Source organism: Mus caroli, unplaced genomic scaffold, assembly GCF_978045245.1.
Source record: "Mus caroli unplaced genomic scaffold, Mus_caroli_1 scaffold_2, whole genome shotgun sequence".
NCBI lineage: Eukaryota > Metazoa > Chordata > Mammalia > Rodentia > Muridae > Mus > Mus caroli.
Window position 1 is genome coordinate 110,393,306 of NW_028227257.1, and position 26,594 is coordinate 110,419,899.

A 26,594-nucleotide genomic window follows, 5' to 3' on the forward strand; every position below is an offset into this window, starting at 1 on the left:
CTAGATAATGACTTCTACAATAGGAAAAGCAAAATCAAAGACAAAAGCAATGGGGAACTTGACAGTCCAATCCTTAAAGGCATTCGCATTGCCACATTAGAAGACAGGATACAGCTTGAGAGAAGATCTTTGCAACCCAGAAAAAAAGTGAAGTCCAGAGTATACAAGATCTCCCTGTAAAGTAACGAAGCTCCCACCCCAAACCTCTTTGGAATGTACGTTGGTGTTGACTGAGTAAGTTGGGACAGCTGTTGTACTTCTGAGTCAGGACACCCTCCAGGGGAATCCTTGTGCATGTCTGGAGACTGAGACAGAAAATCATAACTCGGAGGCCAATCATAACACTGTAGTCCAGCACAGTGAATTCAAGGGCAGCCTGGACAACTTAGTAAGACCGTGTCTCAGAATAAAGATAAGGAAAGGGCTGGAGGCAGGGTGGCTCTATTTCTCTGTGTGCCAAGTAGACACATATATACAGTTGATGCATTCACAGTAGACATATACACACAGTGTATGCACTCACAGTAGACACATATACACAGTATATGCACTCACAGTAGACGCAGACACACAGTATATGCACTCACAGTAGACACAGACACACGGTATATGCACTCACAGTAGACACAGACACACAGTCTTTTTATTCACAGTGGACACATACACACAGTGTATACACTCATAGTAGGCATATACATATACATCACAGCTGTCACCATTACATACTTTCCACTGACTCCCATGAATTCTTGCTTATTTCTAGGTTAGAACAACTGTTCAATTACTTCCCTCATGGACTTAAAGGATAGATATATGGCACAGAAATTTTTCCACTCTGGACCAACAAGGAGTCATCATTATGGTCTTGGTTTCATGGATACTGCTGCAGCATTGCCCGGATGCACAGCTGAACCTTTGAGCATCTCTATCTTCACATACTTGCTTCTTCATCCACTCAGACAGTACAACCAAGCCAGGACAACCTGAGACTCTAAACACAATGTGCCTCTGTACCTGTCATTTTCCATTTAGGACCACCATTGCCTGCCACCAGCCTTCTGATGTTTACTTCTGCACAGAGCACTGTCCTGAAAATTTCAGGCAATTGAAAGGCTGAAAAGATCACTGCTAGAGAGGCTAGAAAGATGAAAATAAGACCCGGTTTCAATCTCCAATACCTCACAGAAGCCTGTAACTCCAGGCCCAGGGGATTCAACTCTTCTTGTGTCTTCCCTGGGCACCAGGAACATATATATGTAATAAATAAACCTTTAAACAATGTATTGCCTGTGAGGGGCTGGGGTTGTAATTCAATTGTAGAGAGCTGGCCTAACATGCTCAAGGCCCACGGTTTGGCTCAGCACTACAAAAACAAACAAACAAACAAAACAAAATAACAAGATTGCCCCATAGCCTTAGGGAAGTTAGTTTTAGGAGTGATCCAGGCAGTATGATTTATGAAGGACCAAATGACTTTCCCCTGTCTCCCTTCCATTGCTGAGGCTCCGCCCCATGACTGCTGCTCAAAGCAAAAGGAGATATTCTACCAAGAAGGAGCATCACACAATCTAAACACTATGACAAATACTCTTTCACTTTCATACTGAGGGCATTTGAAATCATTCTTAATAGCTTCAAAAAACCAAAGCTGTTGCCAAAAATAGATCTGTGCTATCTGGATTCCAAAGGGCTGTTGCGTAAGGGAAAGGGGATAGAGAAGAGAAGGGATTCTGAGCATAATCTGTTCCTACATCCTCGCTGCACTTAGGACGATGACATTCTTAAAATTGCAAGCAGGGAAACCTACTCTGGTTACCTTGGTGATAAACTGCGGGTAAAAATTACACATAATTGCTGCTGATGTCACTACTGCCATTTTGTCTCCAAGACTACAGATTGTCTCCAAATAATTGTAATGCTCTGTGCACTGGAAGCCCACTATAGAGCAAAAAAAAAAAAAAAAAAAAAAAAAGCTTAATACTGCAGTTATTCTCCCCAAATCTAGCTAATAAACCATTTGAGAACTCTCAGGGACTTGGAATAATTATAGAGATAAATGGGGATTGAAAATGCCTCTCTCTTAACCTATTCTAGATATACAAACATAATTTGAAAAGGCTAATATAGAGAAAAGTTAGCTTGTATTAGACATATCAGGAAATTTCCTTCTGGGATACATTTTACCTAGAATGCTGGCATCTGGGGGAGGGGCAGCAGACTGTAGAATATTTGCAGATGCATTCTGTTTAGAAAGCAGCTGATCACTACAGCTGACTGTTGATGGTGGGACCCCCAAAGCTTTTAGTCTCTGGAAAATACTACGGGGCAATATTTACTTTATTGAGTTTTAATTTTCAGTTTACATGAGAAGAAGAAATTTCTAGTCCCCCAACACAATTATATTTAAATTGCCAGCCCCAAAGAGGCTTCCTACAATAGCCATTCTTAAAGGGCAGCTTTCCCTCTGCAAAGGCAGCAAAGCACCCGGTGTGATCTCCGGAGCCACTCCCCGCCATTTTACAGTTTGCAAACCTCAAGATTCCTGGAAAACCAGCAATTGGTGGCTTTTGATCAAGTGATTTTTAGTATTGCCTTTGAGACGGCCACAGCTGTGGTTAGTGAAAGACACCATGATGGCTCAGCTTCTTGGGAAAGCCTGCATTACACTCCGAGGACACGGAGCGATGAGTTAATGAATAGTCACAACCTCTAGAGAAGAGCCTTAGTCCTTCAAACCTGGCTTGGAGGTGCAGCTGGAGCCCCGGAAGTTCACATTCCACCTTTCTCATGCTCACTTGGTGAGGGAGAGGGGAAGGGGAGGGGAAAGGGAGGGGAAGGGAGAGGTGTCCTGGAAGCCCTAGTGCCGAAGCAATTTGATGAAAGAGTCTCCCAGCACTGACCTTGTCATTTTCCACTAAAGTAAAACAGAGCCAGCCAACTCGAGGCCTGACCAATTGGATCTGAATGATAACATTTGTGTTTGGGGCCCATTCACCACCAGTCCATACAAGAGCCCACACCTGGGGGAGGGGAGCTCACTAAATAATCCCCACTCCTTTAGCCTGGAATATATTGAAACCAGAAGTGAGAATAATAATCTAAGTCAGGGGCTGGTGAGATGGCTCAGTGGGTAAGAGCACCCGACTGCTCTTCCAAAGGTCCGGAGTTCAAATCCCAGCAACCACATGGTGGCTCACAACCATCCGTAACAAGATCTGGCTCCCTCTTCTGGAGTGTCTGAAGACAGCTACAGTGTACTTACATGTAATCAATAAATAAATCTTTAAAAAAAAAAAAAACAAAAACAAAAAAAAATAATCTAAGTCAGAGAATAAACTGCAAAATAAAAAGTGTCCTTCAGCCCCACGGGGCCCTGATTCCTTTGCTGCTGGTGACATTTAGGTAGAATATTGAATCTCCCAATGGGAATAGAGATCAAAGAATTATGTTTACAAGAAAGGTAACTGGTCGTACTGGATAGGGTTCCTGACTACCTGTGAGGACTGAATTTTCAGTATTCCCACCTGCCTCTATGGCAGCCATCATTCCTGGCTCTAATAATGATGTAAGGATTTATTTTTGTGCTTCCACTAATTGGTCAAAATGTGCTTGACCACAAATTTACAACCTAGTTATAACACCTAACTGTATAATTTAGATGGCAGGATTCTTAAGCCCCAGGGTTTGACACATTATATTTCATGTTTTCTCGTTTACCAAACTCTACTTTAGAAGCTCTTGGACTATCAGTAAGCATACAAATTTTGCAGAATAGCTCTTTAGGGCCTCAGGACACCTGACTTAGTACATTTTGGGTTTTTTTTTAAGAAGTGGCCTATGAATAGCAGGTCCAGTCACGTTGCTGCAAAGTGCTCTAAATGACCCGTTTGTGTGCCACTTCAATGGGCCATGCTGGAAATAATTCACTTGCGATTTGACCCCATGTTGGTTTCCAGACAACCCATCATGGCTGTAAGCCTCCCTGGGTGGCAGTGTAGACTGGTGGGAGACCCACAACAGCACTCTACTTATTTGTCTAGCTTGAGTATCACTTTGTAGCACAAGATTCATGAGTGATCTATGAATGATCCCTTCTGAGAAATGTCACTGGCAGCATGGAAAAATACAGCACTGCAGAGAGGCAAGCCAAAGCCACTCGGTTACTGCGGAGAGGACAGCAGCTTAGATTTAGTGAAGTTTACAAACTTCTACCATTAAAGAGAAGCATAAAGGACAGAATATTTAAAGACCCACATCCACTATAATTGCGTGTGCTGTAGCTATGCACAGAGGCACTGGGCCGTTTGCTTCTGCTCTATATTTTTCCTATGCTACCAAAGCAGAAACACTATTATCGACCATGAAAACATCTTCTATGTATCCTCCGTAAAGGATAAAAGAGTTCCTTAGTAAAGAAACAAGTTTCAGAAGTCAACCCAGAGAGCAATAAAGCCATCTGTGCCCTGACAACATGTCTCCTTTATAAGTTCCAGAGATTTACTTTTTAAGTCAATGGGTAAATAAATAGGTTTGCACTGAGACCACTGCACTTCAGTAGCAGGAAGAGTTGGTGTGCAGCTAATTGTCTCGGTTAGGGTTTCTATTGCTGTGATAAAACACCAGGACCGAAAGCAACTGGAGGGGAGGGGCTTATTTCAGTTTTCATTTCTACAACATGCTCCCTCATTGAAGGAAGTCAGGGCAGGGACCTGGAGGCAGGAACTGAGGATGTAGCCACAGAGGGACACCGTGGACTAGCTTCTTCCTCATGGCTTGCTTTCTTTTTTTTTTTTTTTAATATTTTTATTACATATTTTCCTCAATTACGTTTCCAATGCTATCCCAAAAGTCCCCCATAGCGCCCCCCCACTTCCCTATCCACCCATTCCCATTCTTTTGGCCCTGGCATTCCCCTATATTGGGGCATATAAAGTTTGTAAGTCCAATGGGCCTCTCTTTCCATTGATGGCTGACTAGGCCATCTTTCGATACATATGCAGCTAGAGACAAGAGCTCCGGGGTTCTAGTTAGTACATCATGTTGTTCCAACAATAGGGTTGCAGATCCCTTTAGCTCCTTGGGTACTTACTCTAGCTTCTCCATTGGGAGCCCTGTGATACATCCAATAGCTGACTGTGAACATCCACTCCTGTGTTTGCTAGGCCCCAGCATCGTCTCACAAGAGACAGCTATATTTGGGTCCTTTCAGCAAAATCTTGCTAGTGTATGCAATGGTGTCAGCGTTTAGAAGTTGATTATGGGATGGATCCCTGGGTACGGCAGTCTCTAAATGGTCCATCCTTTCATCACCGCTACGAACTTTGTCTCTGTAACTCCTTCCCTGGGTGTTTTGTTCCCAATTCTGAGAAGGTGCACAGTGTCCACACTTTGGTCTTCATTCTTCTTGAGTTTCATGCGTTTAGCAAATTGTATCTTAAATCTTGGGTATCCTAAGTTTTGGGCTAATATCCACTTATCAGTGAATACATATTGTGTGAGTTCTTTTGTGATTGTGTTACTTCACTCAAGATGATGCCCTCCAGGTCCATCCATTTGGCTAGGAATTTCATAAATTCATTCTTTTTAATAGCTGAGTAGTACTCCATTGTGTAAATGTACCATAATTTCTGTATCCATTCCTCTGTTGAGGGACATCTGGGTTCTTTCCAGCTTCTGGCTATTATAAATAGGGCTGCTATGAACATAGTGGAACATGTGTCCTTTTTACCGGTTGGGACATCTTCTGGATATATGCCCAGGAGAGGTATTGCTGGATCCTCCGGTAGTACTATGTCCAATTTTCTGAGGAACCGCCAGACTGATTTCCAGAGTGGTTGTACAAGCTTGCAATCCCACCAACAATGGAGGAGTGTTCCTCTTTCTCCACATCCTCGCCAGCAACTGCTGTCACCTGAATTTTTGATCTTAGCCATTCTGACTGGTGTGAGGTGGAATCTCAGGGTTGTTTTGATTTGCATTTCCCTGATGATTAAGGATGTTGAACATTTTTTCAGGTGTTTCTCTGCCATTCGGTATTCCTCAGGCGAGGATTCTTTGTTCAGTTCTGAGCCCCATTTTTTAATGGGGTTATATATCTTGGTGTGACTCTAACTAAGGAAGTGAAAGATCTGTATAATAAAAACTTCAAGTCTCTGAAGAAAGAAATTATAGAAGATCTCAGAAGATGGAAAGATCTCCCATGCTCATGGATTGGCAGGATCAACATTGTAAAAATGGCTATCTTGCCAAAAGCAATCTACAGATTCAATGCAATCCCCATCAAAATTCCAACTCAATTCTTCAACGAATTAGAAAGTGCAATCTGCAAATTCATCTGGAATAACAAAAAACCTAGGATAGCAAAAACTCTTCTCAAGGATAAAAGAACCTCTGGTGGAATCACCATGCCGGACCTAAAGCTCTACTACAGAGCAATTGTGATAAAAACTGCATGGTACTGGTATAGTGACAGACAAATAGACCAATGGAATAGAATTGAAGACCCAGAAATGAACCCACACACCTATGGTCACTTGATCTTCGACAAGGGAGCTAAAAACATCCAGTGGAAGAAAGACAGCATTTTCAACAAATGGTGCTGGCACAACTGGTTGTTAACATGTAGAAGAATGCGAATCGATCCATTCCTATCTCCTTGTACTAAGGTCAAGTCTAAGTGGATCAAGGAACTTCACATAAAACCAGAGACACTGAAACTTATAGAGGAGAAAGTGGGGAAAAGCCTTGAAGATATGGGCACAGGGGAAAAATTCCTGAATAGAACAGTAATGGCTTGTACTGTAAGATCGAGAATTGACAAGTGGGACCTCATGAAACTACAAAGCTTCTGCAAGGCTAAAGACACCATCAATAAGACAAAAAAACCACCAACAGATTGGGAAAGGATCTTCACCTATCCTAAATCAGATAAGGGACTAATATCCAATATATATAAAGAACTCAAGAAGGTGGACTCCAGAAAGTCAAATGGCTTGCTTTCTTACATCATCCAGGGCCACCAGCCTGGGGGTAGCACCACCCACAAGGCACTGCGCCCTCTCGAGTTAAATAAGAAAATGTCAGACAGGCTTGCCCACAGGCCAGGCTGGCGGGGCTAGTTTCTCAGATGAGATTTCTTCTTTCCAAGTGGCTCTAGGTTGTTGTGTCAAGCTGATGAAAAACTGATCAGGACACCAATATATGGGTCAATTGGCGCAAACACAAACGAGGCGTCCAAAGGACCCTAGTTTTGTGTCTTTCTAGAATAAATTAAAAACTGAATCCAACCACATAGCGTTTAGGACACTGGCAAAATGAAATAAGTCACAGTAACAGAAATGACAGCATTAACTCAAGATTCAGTGTGAGGATGTGGGAGAGAAAGAGAGAGCACCTGGAAACTGGGTGAATGGCAATGCTGTCCTAGGCTTCAGAAGTCCACCACGCCTATTTATATTATTTAAACTAGGGTATCCCAAAGGCATTTGATCCTAGCAGCCTTCCTAAGCTGGCTGTTGTTGGTTTCAGGCTGTTTAAACATCCTACAGACCAACATTTAAGTCTGGGAAATGCCTCTTTAGCACAGCATAGTCAATACTGTTTAAAGCTCTCCAATCAAAAAGCTAATGGTTAAATGGTAACATTCATTGCTGGCCTTGCAGAAAACAAAGCTCAAGAGTGCAGATGTGTCTTTAAACACAATTTTTGACTTTATCTACGCGGAACCAGAAAGTAGAGGATACCTGGCAACATTTTGAACACCAATCACAGCCAAAAGCATACCAGTTTCTACAGTCAGCATCCACACTGTTAAGGTCATACGACTTGAAAAGGGAATACTGGGTGAAGCTTTGCATTTGAAAGTGTTGAGATTCGTTGTTTGTGCTGGTAAGTTTTGTTTGTTTACTTGCTTGCTTGTTTTGTCAACTTGACATAAACCAGAGACATCTAGGAGGAGGGAACTTCAGTTGAGATAAAGGCCTAATCAGACTGTCCTGTGAACAAGTCTAGGGGCATTTTCTTGATTAATGATTGGGAGGGGGGTCAGATCACTGTGGGCAGATGATCCTGGGGGTGCTGGTGTGTGTGTGTGTATATATATATGTATATGTGAGTATATATATATGTATGTATATGTGAGTATATATATATATATATATATATATATATATATATATATATATAAGCAAACTGAGAGCTGGAGAGTTTACTCAGTGGTTGAGAGCACTGATTGCTTTGCAGAGGACCAAGGTTCAATTCCCAGCTTCCAAAAGGCAGCTCACAACTGGCTATATGCAACCCCAGTTCCAGTGAATATGATGCCTTCCTCTCACCACCTCAGGAACCAGATACTCACATGATGCACATACATACATACATGCAGGCAAACACTCATACACCCAAAATAATAAAATGAAGAAGTCTAAAAAAGAAAATAAAAGCAAATTGAGCAATCTCTGCAAAGCAAGCCAGGAAGCAGCATTCCTCCATGGCCTCTGCCTCATTTTCTGCCTCCAAATTCCTGCCAGGCTTAAGCTCTTGCCTTGGCTTTCTTCATGGATGGACTGTGACATAGAGGCCATGAAAGCCACATGAACCCTTCTCTCCCCTAGGTGACTTCGGTCATGGTGTTCATCAGAGTAATAGAAACCTGACTAAGACAATGTTATAAAGAAAATCTTACTTTACTCTGCCTTCTTCTTAAATTGATTTCTTTTGAGGGCATGTCTATTGAGTCATAATTTAATACGGTTTTAAAAAAATCACCTTTTCAAATCCTTTTTAGATATAGAGGTCTATGAATTTTGACAAACATACACAGTTATGTAACTGCAACCAGAATCAAGATCTAAAACATACCTGTCACTTCCAACAGTTGTCCTGGCCTCTCTGTAGTCAACCCCCAAGGCACCCATGCCTTTCAGAGATATTGGGCTTTTTACTTGCTTTTTGATAAGGTCTTTGAATATAGGCCTGAGCTGGTTTTGAACACACTACATAGCCCAGGCTGGCCTCAGACTCTAACCCTGTCGCCTCAGCTCCCATTCCCAATCCCCAGTACTGGAATTACCCATGTATATCAAGACACTCCATTTGCCCTTCCAGTTCTGATTCTACAGCGTAACTTCCTGGTTGCTCCAGTATCCACAAATCACTGCAGTGCCTGCTAAACCTGGCTGTACCCAACTGAGAATACCAGGTGCCTGAGTCTTCCCTCAGAAAGCCCTAAGGGGTGTGTTGGGCAAAGCTCTCCTGGTTACATCGAAAGAAACCTGCTTCAAATAGCCTAATTAAAAAGAGTTTTATTCAACATGGCCCAACAGCAGAGGGCTGTAGGGCCAGATATTTGGGAGGCTGAGTCAGGCAACCTACAAGTTCAGGGTCTGTTGGGGCTATGGAGTGAGTTCAAAGCTATCCTGGGCAACTTCATGAAATGATAAAACACAAGTCAGGGGGAAAACTCAAAGGTACAGCCCATGCATAGCACATGCAAGGCCATAGACTCAATTTCCAATATATCAAAAAGGCTTTTTAAAGCATTTTACTTGTAAACTGATATATAATAAAACAGAGTTACATTCAGACAGGCCTCAAGTAAACAAGGCTGGGAGGAGAAAGAGGAAACCAGGGATGCAGGATTACCTCTGTGGCCATTATTATCTCACTAGTTTCTAAAGTCTTCTTACCTTTCCTCCCTCTCTCCCTCCCTCATCCCTCTTGGCTCTTCGGTTTCTCTACTTATCCATATGGACTGATATCTACTATGACCATCTCAGAGCAAACTCTTCAGGTCATAAGAACTAATTGGCTCATTCTTTCAGTCAAAATCTCCAAATCTAAGCAGGTTTGTTGGCTTACCAACAAGATCTGTGACTTTGCCAGCTGCCTCGCCCACCTCCATTAAAGCAGGTTTATGAGGCCTAGAAAATTGGGGTCATTTTGATTATGGCAATGTCTGACTTTTCAGTGGGCCAGACAATTGTTTCAAAAAGGGTTTTGTACACAAATATGTCTCATCCTGTTTCAGAGGATTAAAGAGAATCTCACAGAGGAGGTGGCCTGGAAACTAGGCTCTGAAGGACAGTCATCGTGAGGACAGCGGCAGCATCCCAGGGGTAATTGTGAGAGGTAGAGTGGATGACAGCAGGGAGAGGTGTGGATCTCAGACTGAAGAGACTGTGTATACAATGTATGCAGTATATGCAGTATATAGAGTGTGTGCAGTATATACAGTATATGCACCATATACAGTGTGTACAATGCGTACAGTGTATACAGTGTATGCAGTGTATGCTGTCTATACAGTGTGTACAGTATGTGCACTATATATGGTGTGTGACATGTACAGTGGTGCAGTGCATATAGTGTTTGCAGTGTATACAGTGTGAGCAGTGTATACAGCATATGCAGTGTATGCAGTATATACAGTGTATAGAGTGTGTGCAATATATACAGTGTGAGCAGTATATACAGTGTATACAGCATATGCAGTGTGAACAGTGCATGCAGTGTATACAGTGTGTACAGTATATGCAGTGTGTGAAGTGTATACAGTGCATGCAGTGTATACAGTGTGTGCAGTGTATGCAATGTGTGCAGCATGTACAGTGAGTGTGTGGCATGTACTGTGGTGAAGTATTACAATGTGTGCAATGTATGCAGTGTGTGCAGTGTATGCAGTGTGTGCAGTGTATATATAGTGTATACAGTGTGAGCAGTGTATGCAGTGTATACCGTATATACAGTGTGTCGTGTACAGTAGTGCAGTGTATGCAGTTTGAGCAGTGTACACAGTGTGGTGCAGTGTGTGCAGTGTATATAGTGTATAACAGGAAGAACTAAACAGGCACGCTTTGTGTAGGGAGCTTTTCTTCATATGGCTGGAGAGTCAAAGGCATCTGGACAGAATCAAAAGAAAAGAAGACTGTGGTGGACTAGAGGCTAGAGAAGGGAGTCTGGATTTCTACCTGCAGGCAATCATGGGTCATCCTAGGATTTGAGAAAAGATGTGTGACCTGTTAGGATAATGTACAGCAGCGACTCTGAGTTCCAGAATTCTCAAATGCCATTTTTACCTCCAATCCCTAAAGAAATATGCAGAAGGGTTGCTCCAGGTTCAGTAACTCTTAATTATTAGCTGGGGCTTTGAACTCCACCCACTGAATGTTTGCTTTAACAAAATGGGCTAAACTTTAGAGTAGCAGTTTTCAACCTGATGGTCAAGACACCTTTGGCGATCACATATCAGATTTACAATTCATAACAGTAGCAAAACTACACGAATAGAGTAGCAATAAAAATAATTTTATGATTGGAGATCAGCATAACATATTGTAACAGGAAGTAGTAGGAAGGCTGAGAACTGCTGTGAGAATCCCTTTGCCTCAGCTCCAAGCAGCCTTCAGACCTACAAAAAAAAAAAAAAAAAAAAAAAGGCAGGCTTCTTTGGATTCTTGCTGCTCTTTGGATCCTTGCTGCAGGCCCTTTTCAGTCCTGGCCCTCCTGATCTTACATCTCAGATGCCAAGTACAGTAAGTCTCAAAAGGAACTGTATACATCACACCAACCCCACCTATAGTGAGAGAAAGAGGAGTGAGCCAGTTGCTTAATACCCTCTCTCCTACTGGTTCCCACCTACACCCCATCATTACTGTGGTCCACTGTATCAGCCTTCCATATGGATGAGAGCAGTGAGTGGAGGAACATGGGCTTCGTGGTACATCTAAATGTTCTACTGGTGATGAGATGAAGTTGGAGTTTCATTAAGGAGATCAAGAGTGATGGAGAATGGATGGGAAAGGTCGCCTCTTGAAGGGAAGAGACTAGTGGGGGACACTGATGGTTAATTGGGACTGATGAGGGACTACACTGCGCAGTACTCTCAATCATGAGGGAAGAAGGTGCCCACAGAGCACCAGCTCCTACTCACAGAGGTTCTGATTCGTCACATCAATAGGGTTTTCTTTTCTTTATGTTCTGCTTTGCATTCTTTTTGTTCTTGTTGTTGGTTGTTGTTGTTGTTATTGTCAGTGAGTCAGGGTCTCACACTATACCCTGGGTTGCTCTGGAGTTCACTAGGTAGCTAGGTTGATCTAAAATTCTTTATCCTCCTGCTTCTGTTTCCTCAGTGTTGGGTCTTATAAGATTGAGCCACTATGCTAGGCGAAGACATTTGATTTTCCTAGCATAAATTCAAGAGAGGCAGACTCTATTTATTGGTTCAGAGACCAATCTCTGAAAGTCATTATAATAGCCCAGGAACTATAGGGCAAGCCCAAAATTCAGATTCTCTTTCACCTTCACTTAGAAACAATGACATCATACACACTTGGGACAAGAGATAAAAAGAAAGAAACAAAACTACCTGTCCAGTCAGGTGGCACCTGCAAGGTCCCCAGACACATAAATCTATGTTCACATTGCTTTATATTGAAGCAGCTCCATATTGAAGCAGCACAGGTCACTGTCACTAAGTCCCTACCTCACATTCTAAGACTTCATTCAAAGCAACTTGAAGGCAAAGTCATTTCCGAGAAAGTTTATAAATCTCACTGGCACAAAGCAAAAAATTTTATTCCTTTGTGATTTTAATTCTCATTGTGGACTATTAGAATGTTTAAAAAAAATCCTTCAGAAGATCAGAGAAGTAAAAATGGTGTATGCATGTTTTTGGAAAACAGACTTCAGGACCTTCTGTCTCTGTCACCTTAACAGAGGTGACACCTCTTACTGGCAGAGGACTCCCATCAGATGTGTTCTGTCCCCCAGAAGGGTACCACCCATAGACTGAGGCAGCAGATGGAGGAGGTGAGGAAGTTCTGTGTAGAGACACTAACTTTGTTAGGGCACCTCCCTCCACAGTTTGGACTCTTCTGCTGGAGATTTGAAAATATATTCTAGACAGATGACATGCTAACAGAATCATTTCATGGTCCACCGTCCTCTCTGTGTGATTTATCTCTATCCGTATGCACCAGAGGGCCCTATTCAAGAGATTTATGACCGACCTATAGGATTCCATTCTGTCGAGAGGAAATGTGTGCATTGTTGAGAAGCAGAGTAATAACATTTATTTTAAGATTATGCCACGTTCCAATTAGAGTCCTTAGAAGTAAAACATATTTACCACCTTCCCATTGCCTGAGCCCCACCCATTCCCTAACCCTGTTTACAACTGTAAAAGCAATTCCAGAAGAGAGGTGGAGGGAGGTTTTCCCCCATCTGAATTGCTGGTACTGCAACTGGGGGAGGCAGTGCCTGGCCAGGAATTGTGGGGTTGCCGACTTGCAGCTATCTCTATGGCTTTGGTCTTCCTGTCTGGAAAACTGGTCTAGCTTTGCTCTCCTGGGGTGGAGAATTGGCTGAGATAATTCTCTATGTAAAATTATTTTCTTGGTCTTCTCACATTTACCATACAAACTCAGCTAAAGAAAGAACAAAGCAACAAAACTCACTGTAGTACTATGAATGAGAATGACCCCATAGCCTCAGCCTCATCTGTTTGAACGCTTAGTCCCCACTTGAGAGAGCTGTTTGGGAAGGATTAGAAGGTGTGGCTTTGTTGGAGGAGGTGTGACACTGGGGTTAGGCTTTGAGTTTTTAAAAGCCCACACCATCCCTAGTTCTCTCTCTCTCTCTCTCTCTCTCTCTCTCTCTCTCTCTCTCTCTCTCTCTCCCTCTCCCTCTCTCTCTCTCTCTCTCTCTCTCTCTTCCTCTCTCTCCTTCTCTCTCTCATAGTTGTTACCTTGTTACCTCAATATGTAAGCTCTCAGCTACTGCTCCAGCATCATGCCTGCCTGCCTGCCTGCCTGCCTGCCTGCCTGCCTGCCTGCCTGCCGGCTTGCTACCAAGATCCCCACCATGATGTCATGGACTCACCCTCTGAAGAACCCAATAAACTGAAAGAAGCCCCCAATAAACTCTTTCTCCCATAAGTTGGCTTGGTCATGGTTATCTTAGTATAGCAAGAGAAAAGTAACTAAGATGAGGCAATGGCTGTCTTGGAGTTAGCACCATGCCGAATGCTCCCCTTTCCTGGGGCCACAGCTCCTGCTTTCACACAGGGCCTCTCAGTCCTGCCCTAGATCACTTTCCCACTACCTCGCAGTAGCTGGAGGAAACACCTATGAGGAACGACATGGGGCCCTTCATAGCTTCTAGTAGCTTTCCATCAATTTATGACTTATGAACGAGACATGGCCATGATCCCAGAGGTCTGAAGTTCCCTCTAGATGGCTAGTTATGACAATTTGCACAGAACCTAAGACCTCCTCTCGCTTTGAAGTGACTCATTCATGACATCAAGGACAAGAGTTGGAATTGGGTGCCATACCTAAACTTACTATGGGTTTCCAAGTTAGACAAATTTCAAAGTAATAAACCTTGAATTCTGTTGTGCTATGTCTCATCACTACCAATATTCACCAGACTAATACCAACTCTTTCGCAACTGAACAGGCAGACTCTAAAGGCAGAGCAAAATGTGTGTGCCCTTGCACACTTTTATGTAATTCTTCTTTTAAACCCGAGCCACTTATAAATATATCCTCATGATAAAAGCTTTAAGAGAGTCCTGCATGATAACATACCCTTAATTGCAGGTAGTTCTTCCTCTACTCTCCACTGTTAGAGCCCGTAATCACCTATGAGGAACAACATGGTTCTATTAATAGCTTCTAGTAGCTTTCCATTAATTTATGACTTATGGACAAGACATAGTCATGATCCCAGAGGTCTGAAGTCACCTCTAGATGACTCGTTATGGAATTTACACAGAACCTAAGACCTCCTCTCACTGCACCATGGTCATCCATCCTTCGCCCCCACACCTCCTCCCTGCCTGACAGACAAAAATGAGCAAGATGTATCACCATGTAGAGCACTGATAACAAAGACCAAAGAGAAGACCAAAGAGCCAGAAAAGGTGGTTTAAGAGCATTACAGACCAGAGGCATTGGCTCTGGAAGTTGTTCTCCAGCAATAACCTTTATCAAATCCACAGACTAGATCCAAGTCTTATCTTACTTGACTCAGAAGCCTTGGACTCTCCTTGCTCCTTGCCTCCTTGGCTTTTAGAATAGAAGTTCTTGCCTTACCCTGGTGGCCACTCCTTCTCCAACTCCATTCCACTCCTGGCTTTCTCTTTGTTCTCACCTCTACCCACTGCCTACTCAGAGTTTCTATGTAGCTGACAAATCTTCACCTCTGTGTCTGAGATGGACGCCTGCTCTATCTTGCCACCTCTCGCCCCACCCACAACCACTTGCTGTTGTCTGGCTGTTCAAGCCAAAAATCCTTGAGATTTCCATGGTGTCCTCTCTTCCTCTTGTCTATAAGCAGTAGAGTCACCAAGCTCCAACATTACAGCCATGGTTTGACCCTATCTTGCCCCCTCTACCCCAGCCTCAGGCTGCCCCACCACCTCATCAGGAAAAGTCTCTTGCCAGGTCTCTGTGCTACTCTTTCCAGCTCCCTTTTCTAACCCCCTGTTCTCCACAAGACACCTAGATGTGTTTTAACACCTAGAAGTCCCTAGTGTCACTTTTCTGTTCTGAAGCACAATGGCTTCCCATTCACTCCCAGAAAGAAACTCAAATCATCCCAGAAATCTATAAGGACATTCTGTATCCCAGGCTCTCTGGTGTCATCTCCCACCATGCTCCTTGGCACTCCCTGCCATGGCCTTTGCTACCTAACTTGTGCTGTTCCTCCCTTAGAATCTTTGCACTTCCTATCCCCAGCTTGTTCTTTTCTCCCATCAAGACTTTTCTCTTTGCCTTGTGAGAGAAACTGTCCCTCAGCTTATTCTATAATAAATTACACTATAATAGCCAGGCCTGGTGGCGCATGCCTTTAATCCCAGCACTTGGGAGTCTGAGGCAGGTGCATCTTTGTGAATTTGTGGCCAGCCTGGTCTACAAGGCAAGTTCCAGGACAGTCAGAGCTACATAGAGAAACGCTGTCTTAAAGAAACATTTTTAAAAATTAAAAAATTTTAAAAAAAATTCCACCTCTCCATCTGTAGCTCCCTGTTACCCTCTCCTACTCTCTCTTCTCGAAGACAGGCAGGCTGTTAGTCAGACTTTTCATCACCATAACAATCCCCCAAGAAAAACAACTTAACCAAGGGAAGATTTACTTGGCTCACGTGATCAGAGGCTTCACAGTCTATAATTTCCCAAGCATCCTTGCTCACAGGCCTGTAACGAGGCAGAAACTCACAGCAGGAAAATGTGGCCTGGTGAAGAACACCAGATCCCCTTCAAAGGCATCTTCCCAGGCACCTGCTTCTTCCAGCCAGGCCCTGACTTCAAGCCCATTGGTAAAGTTAGAGCTCTTCTGTATGGTTCAGTCTCTCCTCAGCACAGTACTGCCATCAGTGGAATCTAACCTTCAACACGTGAGCCTTTGTGGGGGAACATTCGTATTAGGACCACAACAGGCATTTACCAACACTTAACCTAATATATTTGTGTATTTCTCTCTTCCTCTGGAATTGAAGTCCCATGTGTTGTTCACTATGTCTGATACAGTACATGACCATAGTAAATGCCCAACAAATACTTATCAAGTGATTGAATAAATTAGTCCTGGCACCAACACATGGTCCATTTGTAAGTAGGTCGCCATTCACACACATACTCTTGGAGAACTATAGAGTTTTAATTAGGAAATGCTTGCATTTTGCCAAACTCATTTGGCAAACTCTATTCCCCTGGGGTCATTCTTTCCTTACTTGCAATTTTTTGCCAGTGCATTGATTTTTTTTTAATTCCTTTCCAGTCAAAGAACATAGGATTACCAAGCCAATGAACTATTTCTCTGCTGGGAGATGTGTTTACTTCCAGCTGGGTAGTTTTCTTTTCTTTTAAAATAGACACCAAAGTACCAACTTATGAACTTTGGAATGAAGGGAACAAAAGGTGTAGCCAAGAGGACCCACAGCCCTGTATTGTCAGCAAAGCAGACACTGACATGAATAGAATTGGAGGGCTCTGCCAGATCACAGTGGGCCACCAAGGTGGGGCCAACACCAAACTGAGTGCCAGAAGACGATAGCCAGCTGCCCAACATTCTCTTCTCCTAGCCTTGGGGTTGATACTGGGAATCAAAACATGTGAGGATGGTAAGCATCCCTCCCAACTTCTACTGTCCTCCTCTGCTCCCATACAGTGGTTCTAAGTGGTTTCAGATCACGGACTCTTTTGGAATTATGACCCTTGTTCTCTACAGCTGCCATAACTAAGCAGTAAGAATTACAATGCCTTGGAACAACAGATATTTGTCTCACCGATCTGCAGGCCAGAAGTCCAAAGTCAAAGTATCCACAAGGCCATTCCCCTTCTGAAGCCTTCTTCTCGTGCCCTTTCCAGCTTTGGGTGACCCTGTATTTCTTGGCTTCCAGAGTGACCATCTTCCTTCTTCTTTCTGGTCTATGACCATATCCAAATTCACCTCTTTGCATGAGGACAGGAGTCTCACTGAATGAGAGCCCAGCCTAATCACCTCATCACAGCTTAATTACTTCTATCAAGAGCTTATTTCCAAATAAGTTCCCATTCTAAAGTATAGGAGGTTAGAACTTCAACCTATCTGGTTAAGGGGTATGTACCATAGCCCATAGCCATCAACACTAACAATTTGCTACAAATTTTTTTCGACTTACATAATGCCAGCTCACACTACTGAACTTGCATAATACCAGCTCACACTACTAAACTTGCATAATGCCCGCTCATGCCTCTGAACTTTCTCTACTTTTTACCTCTCAATTTATAGTACCGGGTGGTCATGGAAAAGGTCATGGAAAAAGGCGGGCACGAATATTTTTTTCAAGGCTGATTTTATCTTTTAAAATACTAACCGTGGTTTAGTAGCTGCTTCAGGTAAGAATTTATACCTTAGAATCATCTGAGGAATATGAAAATGTAAAATAATATATGATTCCAAATACATTTGAAAAATCAACTCTAGATTTATATAGATGCTGTGCTTGACCCCAGAGCGATTCAACTGAATTCTCTATGAGTGATGGCCAGGCATGGGTGTCTTTTAAAGCTCATAGGACTGAGGACCCTGCCCTGGGTGGCTTACCATCGCAGTGGCTGGTCCTATCCTGCAGTTGGTGGTACTGTCAATCTTGTCTATTGAGCACTTACAGACTATATCAAGGGTGCTGGGGGAAATTGTGCAGGCTCCTGTATCTCAGTGCAAAAGTGTTCTCACTCATGAGCCATGCCTGATTTTGTTCCTTCAAGTGGTGACAATGAAATGGTGGCAATGGAGCCAACTCCAGGTGTCTAGATCCCAGCAGGAAATCTGTTTGAGCCTTGTTGGGGTTAGTCTCCCATGTGCCTGTTCGAGTATAGAGACCCAGAATGAAACATCATTCCAGTCAACCAGGACAGGCAATACAGGAGGGAGATCCAAGATCTTTAGAATTCCCACCTGTTAATAACATACCACCTACCCTTCATTTAAGTGTGATACCAATGTCCTCCAACTGATGGGACATTTGCAAATGGCTCAGCAGGAAAGACCACCAGTAAAGTCCACCTCGGCCTCTAGGGTGCACTCTATCCATGATGATGACATTACATACATTATCTATATGTCTAAAGACACTCTTCTTCAGGAGTAAGAAGCCAGCACAACCACCACTCTTTAGCCTGCATTTTTTCCCATTTGCCCACAAAGATATCAAAGTAAAGTTCCCTGAGGCCAAAATACAGACACATTCTATCAAAAACACCTCTCATTCATACCAATCTTATGATCACACCACACGAGGATGTGTATTTGATGGGGCTTGCTTGCTTGTGCTGGGCCTTGCTAGTCTTAAATGAGCACCAATTTTTCTTTTCTGAATTCACAAGCAATTCATGGGGGTACGGGAGGGGAGATCTTAGTCACAAGCCCAGTGAGGAAGAAAGTCCAGCTTACCAGGTGGCAGTTTGAAGCCTCCGCCTCCTGCTTAGAAGAACCAGAGGCACAATTTGTTTTCACCAAGCCTCTGGCTTAATCCTCTAATCCTGGTGTTGTTCTCTAGTACTCTTCTAAGACAGATGACAGTGGGTATCAGCTTCATCTGTGAGTCCCCCTCCCTCCACCCCTTCCCCTCCCCCAGTGCCTGGCTATCATTCTTCCTAGCCAAGAAACCTGAACTCATCAGGAGTAGCCAGGCTCTCCTCATCGCCCTCCTACCCAGCTTGGGTTTCTGTCTCTTCCCTGTGTTTTTGGCCTTCTAGGCTAAGCAAGAGGAAAACAGTTCACTCTGGGAGAGAAAATGGGGACTCGATTTTGAATCCTTGACCTTGTATCTGGGGCTTCTGACACTGTTCCCTTACTCAGGAAACACACACACAGACACACACACACAAATCTAGAATCCTAGGGAAAGTTGAGCCTTCCAAAGGGCTGCAGCCAAGACAGAGAGTATAACTCATCAATTAAGCATAAAGCTGCCATGCACTTGATAAGCAAGCCCCTTCTAAAGACAAAAGCATCCCCATTCAGGGTAGATATAGTGGAAGTCGGATCCTAGAGCATCCTTGCTTCCTGATGGGCAGCTCCTACCACAGCATCCAAGTGTAGGCATAGGGACAGAGGCTGTCCATATCTCCATCAATGTGTTTATTAACTCCAAAGGAGTAGTGGAAGATGGATATGAATAGCAAATTCTTTCATACAGAGGTGCTGTGTAAAACGTAAGAATTTATTAGGAATCTGTCTTTATTCTCTCTTAGTTCCTAATGTAGTCATCAATTAATAGCTGAACTTTCAAATGATTGATCTCATGGGTGGTGCTCATGGGAGCTTTCAATTCCTCAGCTACAAGGGAAGGGAAATTCCTGTCAGTGTGAATAGTTCCCCGAGATCTTTGCGTTAGTAACACTCAGCACACACTGAATAGACATTTACAAGGTATCACTCTAAACTCTTTACATCCACTCACCCCTCACAGCTCCACGAGGCTGGTACTATTTCTATCCTCATAACAGGGTAGGAAGCTGGAACACGAGGCATAAAGAAACTTGGTCCAACTCACACAACTGGAAGATATTGTAACTGCTCACTGAACTGAACAGATTGGTTGTAGAACACAGTAAAAACCTAATTATCAAACTATACCATTTTGTACCCTTTCCTGAAACTGTGCTCAGAATCCTGTCACCAATGTTAAAACAACCCTGTCTGGTTTTCCTAGGGTTAAGAAACCACATGGTGAACAGCTAAGTTGTTCTACTCAAGGGCATTCTGAACTAGTCCATACTAAACCTCATCCCTAGCAGATCACAGATCTACGAAGTCTAGCCACAATCTGTAGAATCCCTGAAAGAACCACAGATTCCTGAGAAACATGATATTGTATTAAGCAACTAACTAGGGGTTGTTTGTTACAACTAGGGGATGTTTGTTACACAGATGTTGAAAACTGATACAAACAATATTGTCTTTGTAACAGGCTTTCTCTTGACTCTAGACCACTCCCTATAAATGGATAGCTTCTGCTCTGACAATCCTTTCTGCAGGTACCCAGTTCTTCACCTTTGTGTCGCCTATCCTGCTGCTTTGTCAACTCACAAAGACATTTATAAGTATCCCTTTCTGTGAGTCCCTATTTTTTCCAGAGTTGAGAAGAAGTCAGGGTTCTTGGTCCCTTCAGTACTATTTTGAGCTCTGTTTGCTTGCTGATCCTCTTTGCCCATCTCTCCATCATTTAGGAGCTAAGTCAGATTTAGCCTAAGTGAATGGTGCCAACAGAATGGAAGCAGGGTAATGAAGGGGAAAGCACAGAGAATACTGTACGTCAATGCTCTGAGGCTCTGACCTCTCCTTTTTCCCAGGGTGAGCTTCTTGCTCAGCCTGGATGGGGACTGGTAGTCCCTGAAGACATACTCTGGCTTCGCCACCTGATCCCCAAAAGAAATGTTGCAAAACTGAATTCTCCCTGCCTGCCAGGACTCAGAGGGGCAGCAAGCTGCACCTCCACAGGAACTAATGGCCCCAGCTGCTCAGTTCAAATTAGAATGGAATTTGGAAACTGTTCCATGGCATAGAAATCTTCCGGGGCATGCCTGCCAGGGACCTCCAGCCACTGGGTTCCCATGGAAATGGAGTGTTAAGTTCTGGGTTTGGGGGCTATTCCAGAGGCAAATGAGGGGCATGTACCTAGGGTATCCTGAAGGATGCCAACTAAAACTGAGATGTGAAATGCCATCCAAAAGAAAGACTCATAAAGGATAATTGTTTTCTATTAGAGTCAATCAAAACTTTCTGCCATTAGGGAGTCCACAAATGCTCAATGATGGTAATTCTCTGAGTACTTCTTGCTTTATGAGTGAAGTTTGGATTGCAAAGGTTCATTGCTTAAAGGGCCAATAACTAAGTGACTTACACTGGTGAAGAGAAACCCAAAGCTCCCCGGGGGCAAACCCATCCTTACTGTGCCATTAAACACCCACTACCCCTCACTCATTACGTTTCAAGAATAAGAGTTTAGTTTTAATTTCTTTTCCCTTGTATTTTGCAGCCTTAAGGAAAAATATCCTGCGCCAATTCTGTAATACTAAGGCAATTGCTGGTGACCTAGGGCTCCCTATTCCCTCTGCCCCCTCACACAGCTGTGCACTGGAGAAAGACCCCTGCCTCTGCCCCCTCTCACAGCTGTGCAGCAGGTGAGGATCCCCTGCCTCTGCCCCCTCTTGCAATTGTGCAGCTGGCAATGACTTCTTCCCATATCATAGTGATATGGGAAGGTTTTTGGGTTAGAAAGTCAAAATCTAAAGGACTCTGTACCTTTTAAAACACATGGCCAAGCAAGATGAAAAGCCAACCCTAGGACTGTCTTTTAGTCCCTGAGGAGAACTTTCAGTCACACAAATGATTCTAAGGTGAACCCCACCTCCCTCAGGCAATCTAAGAGGGTCCAATCTAAGAGGGTCTTGATGTCTGAATTCCCTTTACTTTTTTCTACCCCAAACTCTGCATGTCTCACTTTTATTGGTGATTGAGTTGGGGACAGAAGAAACAGGCTTTCCTCAAAAGCAATCCAGGCCTTGTTCGCTTTTGCTTCTCACCCAACTCAGTTTGCAAGAGCAAAGGTAAAGGTATCCTAATGCAGAGGTGTGGACATTCCTAAGTCCCCAGTGGACTGGGCTCCAAAGTGTTTTCATAACCTTAGCTTAGAGCTTGGAAAATATTTCGCCCCATAAGCATAATGTTCTAATGGAGACAGAGTCCTCAGCCCAGGCTCTAGGACTTTATTTAGTCACAAAATTCGAATAGCACACCCAAAGTACAAAGCAATGGATATTATACGGCTTCTTCCTAAAGAGATGCTTAAAAACACTGTTTTCATGAGAAAATGCATTCCCACTCAGGATGCCAAAAACTGGATTTGATTTTCCCCAGACCCCAGAGCAAGCTTTCTCACTGAAGAAATAATAGGAAAAACTAGAAAAGGAGGGTGGCAAGACAGAAGATGCTGGCTAGTCCAGAAATAGCCCTGGCCGGTTAGATACCATTTTGCAAAGAGTGCTCTGTGAACAGAAACTTCTGGATACAAAGAATGCTATTCTGAAGCATCTCGCTATGCTTATGTAACGTTCCCCAAATCTTCCTTCAAGCACTGAGGTGTTCTAAATTAGGAGTAAAAAGCTGTGGTTTGAAGGGGAATTTGAGGAGGAGATGGGTTTCTGGATTGGGGGGTCAGAAATTGATCCATCCTTAGCGATGCCCTGAACTCACCTATGATGACCTCTGTGTAGTCCTCAATTCCTTGATGGACACAATCACTGGTGCTAATGTAACTTCTGCCTTTTAGGTTGCTAACATCACTTAAAATAGTGAGTCGGGGCAGCATGCTAAACTGTAAGCTTCTAACAGGCTGAACCTGTGTCCTGTGCTCTCCGGGACTGTCACTGCTTGGCATAAAATCTAGAAGGATTTACCATTCCAGCATGCCTGCAAAATATGTAGGTTTTAGAGACAGGCTTCTGTATGCACATCATTTTTCTTCCTATGTGCAGACCAGAGACTGGCTGCAAAACCTCTGTGGGCTTTCAGTCACCTAACTCAGAAAAGGACTGGGGATATCAGTGGTCTTCCAGGGTCACTGTGGGGCTCACATACATGTTGGTGAAACACAGAATACTGTGCCTGTCACACAGTTAGTCACACTTGCAAGGTCCCATTTGCAAGTTTAGCGTCATTCCTTGCTCATATTCCTTTCTCATCACTCGTGAGCCAGAGGTTTGGGAGTTTTGTCTCTAAATTAGTTCCACAGAGAACCTGGTGACCAGGAAAGCTAGTTAAGGTATTGGGTTGAACTGTGGCTTGAGATGTGACCTCATTTGCAATCAGGATCTACCCAGATATGACGATCGATACATGGCTGTTGCCCTGGAGGTGTGTGAGCCGGGATTGGGATTCTCATGTCCCTGGAAGAAATAGAGAAGAAGACAGAGGGCAGAGGGATACGAAGGACAGAAGACTGGAGGCAAGGCTCCTCCAAAAGCCTCCAGAACAGCTTCTGAGGAGACTCTGGAAGGAGTCTCCTAAGCTCTGTGTGGATTGTGCTCTTGGACTTCGGTCCAGCAGGACCATAAGAGAATAAGTGTTGATTGTTCAAACTCATTGAATCTCTGGTTCTCTGCTGTGGCAACCCTGAAAAACTCCCTCGGTTGGGAGCGGGTGATTCTGGAACGCCTGGATTTAGTGATGGACACATGAAGCAGAGATGGTCACAAGTTCTCCTCTCCTGAGACTGTTCACTGCGGGGAAAGCTCTCCGGGGAAGGCAGTCGCCAGCTCTGGAGACTGGAATGATCAGGCAAGTTTCTACTGGGAATCTTGGGGGGTGGGGTTTTCTTTTGCTTTTTTTCTACAGAGAGTAATGTGGAAAGCATGAAGTTGGTCATGAGACACTGATCAAAGCCATCCTTCATTGGGCCCAAGTAAATACATGCACAGTGTTGTTCTCAATGCTTGTGTAGTAAACCCATACTGTACCCCACAAAGGTCCCTACCACCTTTCTGAACCTGTCTACAATGGACAAGGGGAGTAATTAGCTAAAGACTCTGAGCTAAAGAAAGATACCTAGATTACCTAGAGACCAAAATAATTGTATATTTTTCCTAACCCTACTGATCTGTGAAATTATAACTGTGAAACAGATCTCTAAAGTGAAATATATATGAGATATATCGGGCTGGATGTATACACACACAAACATACATATATGATCCTTCCAAGCCTTTGGGATTTTAAATGGCATCTCAAAAAAAAAAAAACCCAACATGTAAGAATGAAATCTACAGATGCTCAGAAAAACGACTTCACTCTCCCTCTTCTAACTCTGGGGGGTGGGGTGGGGAGGCAGCAGAAGCATCAGCAGTCAGGGGTGACTTTTTTTTTTTTTTTGGAGCAAAGGCATAGACAAGATGACACGCTGACAGGTTCAGAAAACAGTGAACGCTGTGCCAATCAGCAGATAATTTGTGTGTTTGCAGCGTAGGAAGAAGTGTGAGTCACGCAGTATTTCAAAGGCAGGTCACAATTGCTGTTTGTCATCTTGCAATGTGAAGGTCAGGAGACAGAAGAAGGTGGGAGGAAGCAGAGAGGAGACCTGCTTGCAAGCAGATCAACCATAGCCAGACAGGTCCTGCTCCACGGCTCTGACAGTGCCCAGGGAGCCCATGTAATTCCTGCCTGAAATGACATCTGAGGCTCTCACCTCCAGCAGCCACAAGGTCATCCATCATAAGTCCTCTGTAACCTCTGAAAGTCACTCCTTCCATGACTCAGTCAAGCCTTGCCTCTCTTCCCCCACTTAGTCACTTACTCAATTTATTTCCAAGAATAAAATAACTGCAAGGGAGGAGGCCAGTAGGGAAATTCAGGGAAGGAAGCCTCCAGTTTTCCAGATCCCAGGGGACCATAAAATGGACCTCATTGTTCAATGGAAGAAAATTCCAGTGCATTGGAAGTACATCCAAATAGAAAAAGAAAAGGAAACTGAAGTCAAACAGAATCAAGAATTTTTGTCATTAATGTTATTTGCAGGGAAGGGGAAGGGAGGGTAGGGCAAGGGGAGGGGCCTACCCTTATGAAATATAAAAGTCAATATTCAACTGGATTTTTAAAATATGTAAATGAGAGCTGGTGAACTAACTCAGTGGGTAAAGATGCTTGCTGCCAAACCTGACAGCCTGAGCTCAATCCCCACAACCAGAATGATGAAACTAGTCCTTTGATGTCTTCATACACACACACACACACACACACACACACACACACACACACACACACCCTCCCATGCCTTCTCAGTACATAAATAAACAAACAAATAAATGCAATATAAGGCTTTTTAAAATGTAAGTGTTTAATTTCATCACTTTCCATCTAAGAGCTTTTTCTGAGGAAATGATACATTTTTAGCACTGAGAATAAGCATGCATGGTCACACAGCTCTAGTCAACCCTTAACCCTTCAAAGAGAACTGAGTGATTCCAATAGGATAATTCTTAAAGAACTAACTTACTGAATATAAACCCACAGAGTTCTCCCAGGGCTTAGGAAGAGAGCAGCTACCATCCTAGCACAGAGGCTGCATGTCGTCATTTGTTTTTCTTCTTCCTGCCCAAGAATGGCAAGCCAGCCCATTAGAGTTGTGACAATGGCAAATGTTGAGTCCAAATGATCACACAGAGAATCTACCAAACTATTATTCTGATATCTGATCCAGCATCCGAACAGGAAAAAAAAAAAAAAAAAGAAGAAAAAAGAAAGGCAGGAAGTCTAGGAAAGAGTGACAGTCTCAGCATAGCTGGGATAAAGATTGATTTCTTCCAGTTCCCTTGTTCTGTGAGCCATTCTGCGTCTAGGTAGTGAAAGGGGGTTAGTTATCTTCATCTAGATCTAAAGACTTCTCCCAAGATACAAGACGGGAGAGGAGTGCTAGAATAGAGATGAGCAGAGAGCAGAGGCTGTGGACACAGAAGTTAGCTCATCACTGGAGATGAAGGGTCTATTGACTCAATGGGTATACACTCATGTGCACACACACACACACACACACACACACGCACGCACGCACACGCACACACACGCACACGCTCATGCATGCACACACCTCTTTAGCTGCCTTGAATTTATCAGCGTAGGCGATTTTTTTTCAAAACATTTCATCTGCCTAGGAATGCACACTTTTAAAAAGGGAAAGAATAAATATACCCAAAGAAATCTCTTATTGAAAGTGTATACATCTCGTAAAACTCTCTGCTATTTGGGGAACTATGTTGCCATAGAAAGCAAGCAAGCACTTGTAACACAAGGAGCCACACAGAGAATCCTTGCAGCCCGGTTCCTCATCTCTGCACATGTCACTGCTCGCTCTCTCTGCTGCCGGCTCCTGCATCCCTAGGTCCCTTCGGCTGCTCACCAGACTGTTAATTAAGAAGCCAGAAGCTTCAGCTGCTACCACGGAGCACTTGTTTTTATGTTTTGGAAAAAGCAGAAAAACCAGCCCGGCTTAAGCGAGGCTGTTTTCGGAATGTTGGTTGTTGGTTTGCTCACATCTGGATTAGGTCTAA

At 43.5% G+C, this 26,594-nt stretch overlaps 1 protein-coding gene across 1 annotated transcript in view; it reads right to left on the reverse strand.

Moving 5' to 3' along the window:
• Myo3b (myosin IIIB) overlaps positions 1–26,594 on the reverse strand; it is a 336,609-nt gene that overhangs the window by 275,007 nt on the left and 35,008 nt on the right. The gene's annotated exons all lie outside the window — the stretch shown is intronic.